This window comes from Podarcis pityusensis (assembly GCF_964106645.2).
Source record: "Podarcis pityusensis genome assembly, chromosome: 1".
Lineage (NCBI taxonomy): Eukaryota > Metazoa > Chordata > Lepidosauria > Squamata > Lacertidae > Podarcis > Podarcis pityusensis.
Genome location: NC_138028.1, coordinates 46,264,769 through 46,274,058, shown reverse-complemented (window position 1 = coordinate 46,274,058; position 9,290 = coordinate 46,264,769).

The window sequence follows — 9,290 nt, the reverse complement described above, 5'->3', positions numbered from 1 at the left end:
CCCAGATGTTGATGGACTCCCAACTCCCATAATCTTTGGGTCTTATGGAAGTTGAAGTCCACCAACATCTGGAGAGCACGGCATTGGCTACCCCTGCCCTCTGTAGACCCGTGTGCCTTACTCAACGTGATGAAAATGTCCATGGAGGACACAGAGGGCCACAGCTTCTTTTTCACAGTTTTCCAAGGCTGACCTCCATCAGCTGAGCAATCTGCATGACTAGGGAAGGCTAGATCTAGGCATGTAGTGAAGTGGTCATGCAATTGCTTGGTCATAGCCTCCACCTCCCCACTGCTTCAGTGTTGACAAGGCCAACCCCAGCCTTAAGCCTCAGCTCTCAACCCCATTTCTGCTTGCTTTCATGTGAGTGGTGCAAATGATTTCTGGGCTGCACTTGTGAATACACAAATACTTCTCTTGCTGCTGATGACTTCGGGAAGCTTAGAGCAAAGTTGGGCACGTATCTTAAATATCTCTGGTTCTTGTCAGTGTTGCAGTCATTTTGCCTGGTGATCCTACACTGCTCACTCACCACCCAAAGTCACATGGAATTAAGTTAATGGATGGACTCAATTTGACAACACATAGAGGAATACACTTTAGAGTCCATACCCCAGTCTCACCAAGTATCTAACTGCTAGGCCTTTTGTTTGCTCTTGTTGTGTCAAACAGGATGATTGATTTGGCCAGACAGGAAGATAACATGCAGAAGTCTCGATAGCCAATCTGGATCCCTTCCTTTGGGCCTGATGAATCTACACCTAGCTATTAAGCATTTAACTCCTTTCTTTGACACTGAGTCTTCTTGGTGTCCACTGCATCCTGTCTCCCATCATCAGTCTCAAAGGCTATCTATTAGTGATTCACAAATGGTAAACAGGGCTCTATACAAAACCAGAGAAATACATTCCCCCCCCCAACTAGGACCAAAGGATTTGCGGCTAAAATAGGAGGTGCAGATGAGTTGCCTTAATCAAGAAATTGCAATGTACTGTATACTTTTTCCTTTATATCTAATGATAGACAATGAATGTCTTGATAGTTCTTGCATTCTACTGCTTACCCACTGAGGTTATTCTTGAAATTTCCTCTTCAGTCATGGATCATTCTTCCTACTGCAGCTCCCTTGATGCCCATAGCTCAGTTTCCTCTGATATCACAGTAGGCTGGCTTGTGTTGTTCTTGCAAACCCTAGCTCTAGGGTTACAAGCCTAGCTGTGGCATAAAAGGACTGTGTGGAGCTCTGAGAGGCCACATCTATCGAACCAGCTGGTCCGCTATTGCAAAAGGCGTGTTGCAACCTTGGGATAAGGCAGCTGATTGATTATGGGGAGCAAGTAACCCTGCAAGTGTGAATTATGAGTTCCTTAAGCAGCTTCTGATAAATTAAACAGTGCGAGCGTTGTATTTACACCATGGGTTTTCTCATGACACCTGCTGTTTGGCAATTCTTGAGGCTTATGTCTATAGATTGACCCAGCCCTTCTTTTTCATGCAGTGTCTCATAGCGTTCCAGCCATTAAACTTGGGGGACAAGCTGTTTGAAATGGACAGTATTACGAACAGGGAAAACTGCCTTATACTGAGTTGGACCATTGCTCCGTCTCCCCCAGCACCCTCTACACTGACTAGTAGCAGCTATCTAAAAAGAGTTTCAGGCAGGGGGTGTTCCCAGCCCTACCTGGATATGCAAGCTTGAACCTGGGGGCTTCTCTCCTTTCCACCAGTGTAGGGGGGAAACGGGGGGAGGCATAGGTCAGTGGCAGTGCATCTGCTCTGAGTGCAGAAGACCCAAAGTTCAATACCTGGTGTCTTCAGGTAGGGCTGGGAGAAAACTCTGAAATCCCAGAGAGCTGCTGTCCGTTAGTCAACACAATACTGAGCCAGGTGGAACAATAGTCTGATTCGATTGAAGGCAGCTTCCTAAGTGTGGGCGCAGAATGTGTGCCCTGCAGGTTCAGAAGGCCTGAATATCAAGATATCCCATATTTTCGGTTATAGAAATTTGTATGCAAAGAGGCCAAGTCAGTTACGTGAGCCGTTACCTTTCATTTTTCTGGTGTTCTACTGCTAAGACATTCCAGTCTGCCTATTCTCTAGTTTCCCCCCTATAGGATTGTCAAGGGCACACTTTTGCATTGTCAGGTGGACTCCAACTGGGGAGCCACCTTTGAAAGCCTTCCCCACTTCCTTAAGAGCCAAGCAAGCTCTGTCAATACATGCCTTTTGGCTCCCAGTCAAAGGAGGCGGGGTAATAGCACTCCTGGTGGCTCTGCAGGCAGCTCATGTGACAAGGCTCCCGCCTCTCCCTCTCCTCAAGGAAAGTGTTTCCAGAAATGCAGCTGTGTTACTATATTAAGGTGTCCCCACCTGCCTTTGTTTCTAGGCCATCCCAAGCCAAGCTGCAGGGCGAAAGCAGAACATAATGGGGGGGGGGGGAGTCTAGCAGCACCATATAAAGAAAGACATTTGAGCTTTCCCTTTGCATGGTTTCTGACATGATGGATTTCCCCTTCCGGGAAGACAGTTGAGTATTAAATAGAGCTGGCAAAGGCTGCATTAGAAAAATTCCCTTTCCCATCACTTCCATGGCATCCTGGAGGATAAATGAGGCCAATGGCTGGCTGCACTGCTCTTGCAGACCCTCAGAATAGCCAGCGTCTTTTGTTTTGCTGCACTCTTATTCCAAGCAATTGAAATCACGGTGGTGGCTTGCCTCTTTTCTTTGAATCCCCATCCTTTGTTTTCAAGCATTTGCTTTACTAAAAAGAACCTCCTCTTTCAAGTCAGGTTTAACTTCTCTACCCGCCTTGTGCAAGCTATTTGCGTGTTCCTAAATTTATTTAGGAACTAGTCTTAGTAATGCTTGAGCATAATGCATTTGGAAAAAAATCTGTTCTACAGCAGCAAGAAGCACAGCTGGTTAGCTGAAGCCTGCCCTTCCACAAAAACATCCTGCCAAAAATGTGCCAAGTGTTTAGAAGGCCAAAAAGATATATAGCATGGGAACTGCAGAATCAGTTTGCAACCTAGCAAAGTTTTAACTGGACATCAAAATTGTGTGGTCATTTGTGAGTGACTTTATATACCATTAGTTCCCCAAATTTATAGACACGTAGTTAGAGCAGCCATGATGCATTTGGTGGCTGGTGCTAAACTAGCCCTGTTCTGCCGCTTATCATCTGCGTCTGCCGAGTAACAAATGGCTGCGAAATGCCGGGTGCCCATTCAAGTGTGCAGAGATAACAAGTTTGATCCTTCCTGGATGATACACTTCAGATATAAATTTCCTTCTATATGGAAATCAAGCAGTTTAAGGAGAAGGCTGGGCTAAACCTCTTTTTTCCCTGGCATGTCAATTTCCATATGCAGGGAGAGGGTTGTGGAAATAAGTGGCTTCCCTATCTGATACAGCCCAGGAAGAGCTACACTACATATTATTGCTTGCTATCCAAAAGAGCCTTCAATCAGGTAGGGCTGTGCTTGCCTAATTGGCTGAATCGTGGAGGGGGGGGGTGACTTTCAGCTTGCTGTGCTGCTGACTGCTCTGAGACCCTGCTCCCACCTTACTTCAAAAACGCCTCTTCTCCACGCTCGCTTGTGGGATGTAGTAGCTCTCCACACCATTGCTAGAACATGTCTTACCACCATACAGTGCCTTGGAACAGCTTAACACTGCATTTTGATGCAGATACAAACCGCAATGCTGGGCTGGGCTTGAAATTGTACGCAGAGAGCAGTGAGGTAAAGAATCTCTTTTCCAGAATAAACATTGTGCAGCAACTCTCCAGTGCGCTTTAGCAGAATTGCCAGTCGCTATTGTAGCAAAGGATCTGACCATGGTGGCAAAGTACCAGATACTCACTAGAGACTTTTCAAGGACAGTTATGATCACAAGAACAATTGTATTTCTGGATATATTGTGTAACGTAGTAAAATGTACCTTGGCGACCCATGGATATTTTGGAGACTTCAGCTTACAGATGCCACACGCCACGTGCTAAATTGTTCCAGTACTTCATTTATCTCAGTGTAAGAGCTGTCCTTCTCCTAAGTATGTTTAATCAGATGTTAGTCCCACAGAGTTCAACAGGACTTGTTTCCTAGTAAGTGTGCTTACTATCACAGCCATGGTCCTGTCCACACGGAAAGTTTCTGTTCCAGAATGTGTTGTGTGCCGTACAAAATTTGTTTTATGTTTAAAGGAGGAAAAAGTCTACAAAAAGTATTGTCTTGATAGTGACAGAGCTCCCATTGGCTCTAGGGATTGTTTCCAAAAGTCCCTGGCAAATGTCAATCTAGATCAACCTTCAACCTCATGCCCTCCAGATATTTTAGACTACAACTCCCATCCTCTCTGACCTTTGGCCATGCTGGCCGGGGTTCATCAGAGTTAGAGTCATAGAATCATAGAATTGTAGCATTGGAAAGGGACCACAAGGGTCATCTACTCCAGCCTCCATCCATGGAGGAATCCTTCTGCCTAATGTGGGGCTTGAACCCATGATCCTGAAATTAAAGGTCAAAATCATCTGGAGTGAGGTTAGGGAAGGCTAGTGTAGATATGGAGTCTTTAAGCAGAGTGGCGTCATATAGTTTACAAAGCCCTTCATATAAATGTAAAGGTAAAGGGACCCCTGACCATTAGGTTCAGTCATGACCGACTCTGGGGTTGCAGCGCTCATCTCACTTTATTGGCCGAGGGAGCCGGCGTACAGCTTCTGGGTCATGTGGTCAGCATGGTAAACCAGAGCAGCGCACAGAAATGCCGTTTACCTTCCCGCCACAGCAGTACCTATTTATCTACTTGCACTTTGATGTGCTTTTGAACTGCTGGGTTGGCAGGAGCAGGGACTGAGCAACGGGAGCTCACCTCATCATGGGGATTCGAACCGCCAACCTTCTGATCGGCAAGTCCTAGGCTCTGTGGTTTAACCCACAGCGCCACCCACGTCCCTTCATATAAATGGACAGGATTATGCAAAAGATGTGCCAAGCTCATATCACCTTTCACACCTCCCATCCAGGATGCAAACACATGTTGGCAAGCAAAGTGAGAATCCATGCGAAGAAAACTGACATTCAGGTGGAGATGCAGATGGTGCTCATTTGGAGGTTAGACATGCTAGTCGGAGATAGAAAATAGGAAGCTGTCAGCCATGAAGGGTAATAATCTTTCTCGTCTCAGGACTGAGACCAGATGGACATTTGCCATGATCACAGGTGGGAGAGAGATGGCCAGGGGGAAAGGTGACATTCAAATAATTTGAATTGGTCACACAACGACATTCAGTAGTAAAGGAGGGCAGGATGCATATTAAATGTTCTCACTTTTTGTTCTAGTTAATTCCTCTCTCTTTTTTTTTACATCATTAGTTCTCAACAGCCCTAGAGAAATATTTGCCATTCATTAACACCCTTTTTTAAAAGAGCCACTTGTTCATATTTCTTGGCCACTCTGCTCCTAGTCCTCAGAGTAGACTATATTTAAAGATAATCCACAGTCAGATCAAGTCAGGTCCAAACAGCAGCCAAGATTAGCACCATCTGTCAGGTTGCAGCTTGGAGATGTTGCATTTCCCTTCAAAGGTTGCAGGATGTTGGGGGACAGTAACATAACAGCATCTCAGCTATGATGAGGAAAGCCCCATGTGGCTTCTGAGTTACTCTTGCTTATGCAGGGCATTCTCAGGATCTGGACCCCATGAAGGTGGCCAAGATGCAAAGAGGGTGCAGGTTCCCTGTGCTTTTTGAAGAAGCAGAAGTTTTTAGGTTCAGCTTTCCTCATCCTTGCAGAACAAGCTACACCTACTGAGATCCCCTCACACGCTCATTTGAAAGCAATACAGGGAGATGCCCACCTTTCTGCATTGTCTACTACACTGACTAGTAGTAGCTCTCCGGAGTTTCAGGCAGAGGCCTTGCCCATTACTTGCTACCTGATGCTTTTAATCGGAGGGACCAGGGACCAGATCAGAACTTTCACCATGCAAAGACTGTGATCTACCACTGATCGTCCCACCTAACTAGACCACTGGGGTAAACCTGACCTGCAGACAAGTGGAAGCAAAGCAGTACATGCTTGAGAGAAATAATATTCACAGTGCAGTAGTTGACAGTATGATCATGCCAACATGAAGGTGCCTTTAAAGGAACATGAGTGAGCATCATCTTGAGTGAGCCTGCAGATGCTCTTTTTGTATTTGGAGATTACTAGGCCATGCCGCCACCCACTGCGCACCTTGGTAATGCAGGTATGGAATCAGTATGGGAATTTACTCACCCTGTAAATGCGTTTCTGTTCCCCTCTCCTTTTCGAAAATCATATTTTCCGTTTCAGCAAAGGTTACAAGTAAAATAATTTGGCTACGAGCCTGAAAGAGCTCCCTCAGATTAGCACGCCAGCCAAAATGTTGCAGATTGCGATGGTGGGACACCACGTCATTCTTTTTCTGCACCAAAAAATTTTTTGGCACTTAACCAGCCCATGTGGGCACATCACAACCTAGGTGATGAAAGATGATCAGGTGTATCTTCCCAAAGGGTGAAGTTATTATGACTTATGGGCAATATTTGAGGTGCTAAATCTACTCATGGCAAATTCTACCTTTATTTTATTTTTCTGGAGACAAAGACCTGTATTGCTGTTCAACTTGTGATGAGGCAGTTCTATAGAAACAGTTACTTACTTGCATGTACATAGGATATCTATAGCAACAGTTTATGGAAATGAATAATATATGTATAAATATATATATGTACCAAAAATGCAATAGATTACTGGGGGGGGGGGATGGAAATAAATCAAATCCTACACAAGTTTCATCATGGCAGTCTGGTGTTCTTCCTTCCGTTACAAGCTTCGAAAGCAATTGCCATCAGGATTGCAGATCATAGTGAAAGATGTGAGCAGCATCTTTATGGCAGAGATCTTTGAAGGAGTGATAGCGTTTTGTTCTGGCTTTAGCACTTAAGGGCTTCCTTCAGAACCTTCAACAGAACGGATACATGCATGAAATCATAAAAGAAGAGAGCGCCTTTAGGGAATAGGCTGTGTCCATTGCCATTGCCACTGATAAATCCTACATCTGGAATTGGAGACGGTTTCCCATTAGGAGTATGTGCCTTATTATACACAGGATTTCTCCTTTATTTGTTTGTTTGACACTGCAGAACATGTCTTAAAGCTCCCCAATTGGCTCCCAATACAGTCTACAAAAGATGCACAGTAAAAAACAGCTACACCAACAAAGCTACAAGTCACATGAAACATTCATAAATCTCAGCACGGACTGTTTCAAGGGCTTCCTTATTTAAAAATTAACCGCTTGGTGAGTAGAAACTCTCTGGCAAAGCATCTTTGACAGCAACCTGTGCTCTACAAAGCTTTACCCATAGGCATTGCCTTTTGTATTGAACCCACCTGCCTAGCCCCATTGCCTTGGTGTCCCCCACCCCACATCCCTTTGAGTCCCAGTTGTTTTCATGGGCCTGTGTTGGATCGATTGAGTCCATCAAGCTTTCCATGGGTGCTGCAGATGAAAATGTGCACACAATGGTGCAGCTGGTGGGGGAATAAAAATGACTCACTCATATTACCCTCCCCATAATGGTTTGTGAGGTCGTGTACGTGTGTTCCCCACAACCGTTTTACCCCGGCAACAATTCTGTGAGTTAAGTTAGGCCGAGAAATAATAAGTAATCCAGTGAGCTTCATGGATAAGTGGGGAATTGTACCAGAGTATCTCGGGTCATAGTAGTGACATTCTAAACACTGGGCCTTACATACCCTCCAACATTTCTCCGGTGAAAATAGGAATGACCTGTTCCATTAAAATAACAGAATCAAAGAATCATAGAGTTAGAAGGGTGCCTGACGATCATCTAGTCCAATCCCTTGCAATTCAGGATTATGCAGCTGTCCCGTGCGGGGATCAAACCTGCAACCTTGGCATTACCAGCACCACGGTCTAACCAACTTAGCTATTATTATTTATATGCCGCCTATCTGACTGGGTTGCCCCAGCAACGCTGGGCAGCTTCCATATATAAAAATATTTTTAAAAAACATTAAACATGCCTTCAGATGTCTTCTAAAGGTTATCTAGTTACTTATCTCCTTGGCTTGGGGTGGTATAACTCCATACCCTCCAACATTTCCCCAAAGAAAACCGGGATGTCCTAAGGAAAAGCTGGAGATTCCAGGATAAAATCAGAAACCAGGGTGGAAAATAGGGACACTTGGAGGGTCTGGCCTTAGAAAGGGCCTAACACTGGCATGGATAGTGTGTGTTGTGGTTAATGAGTTGCTTGGAAGCTGCGCTAACAAAAACCCCACAATATGGGACATGAAACTGTCTCTCACACACATACTTCATGTGGAAAAAGATTTGTTCCTTACCAGGAACTTGGACTCACTGTTTAAGTCTGAAATGCCGTCGTGGAAGAAGGGGGTGGTCACGCTTGCAACTCTTGTGTTTTAACCCACACAGGATTATCACCTGGAGGCATCCAAGTCCCATTTTTGTGAGGGTATAACAATGGAAAATGCAACACTCGCTCTTAAAATATGCTGAGTTTTGGAAATGTTGCATCTTTAAACTCGGCTGTGAATTTTGCACCCCCAACAAAAGCTCTTGAAATGATGCCTGATTTTAGATGCTTGTGAAGATTTTTTCCCCCCACTCCAAAGGCCACTGCTTAGCCATGTCTGCCGAGGCGACCGACTTCATTTCTTAACAGTGGCCTCTGACTCATGACTGGTGAGAGATAATGAAAGCATTTAACAAGGAATGAAATGTCTGGTTCCAGCAGCACACAAGCACCATCGCGTTCTCTGAGGACTGACCTGAATTATTAGACATGTCTTCCCCCTTCTCCTATACAACCTGTCGCCTTCTTTGGATCCCAGGATGGAGTGAGGCAGAGAATCTGCAAGGAAGGGTGCTGTTGCTCTGATAAGGCAGCCAGCTTTTCCTGTGAGTTATCTACCGCCTTTAACAACTGCATAACAACAACCCGCCCCCCACTGTATCTCCATATTGGGAACATTGTACCTGTTGAATTTCTGCCTGCTTTACAACTGTGCATTAAGAGCATCCAACAAAGAGCCTGTTGGATGAGACCAGTGGCTCATCTCGTCCAGTATTCTGTTTTCACAGAGGCCAACCAGGTGCCTGTGAGAAAGCCCAAAGCAGAACCTGTGATCAGCAGCTGCACTCTCTCCACTTGTGAGCACCTTGGCTGTGTAATCACAGCCTGTCCTGCACACCCAGAACTATCCTGCTGGC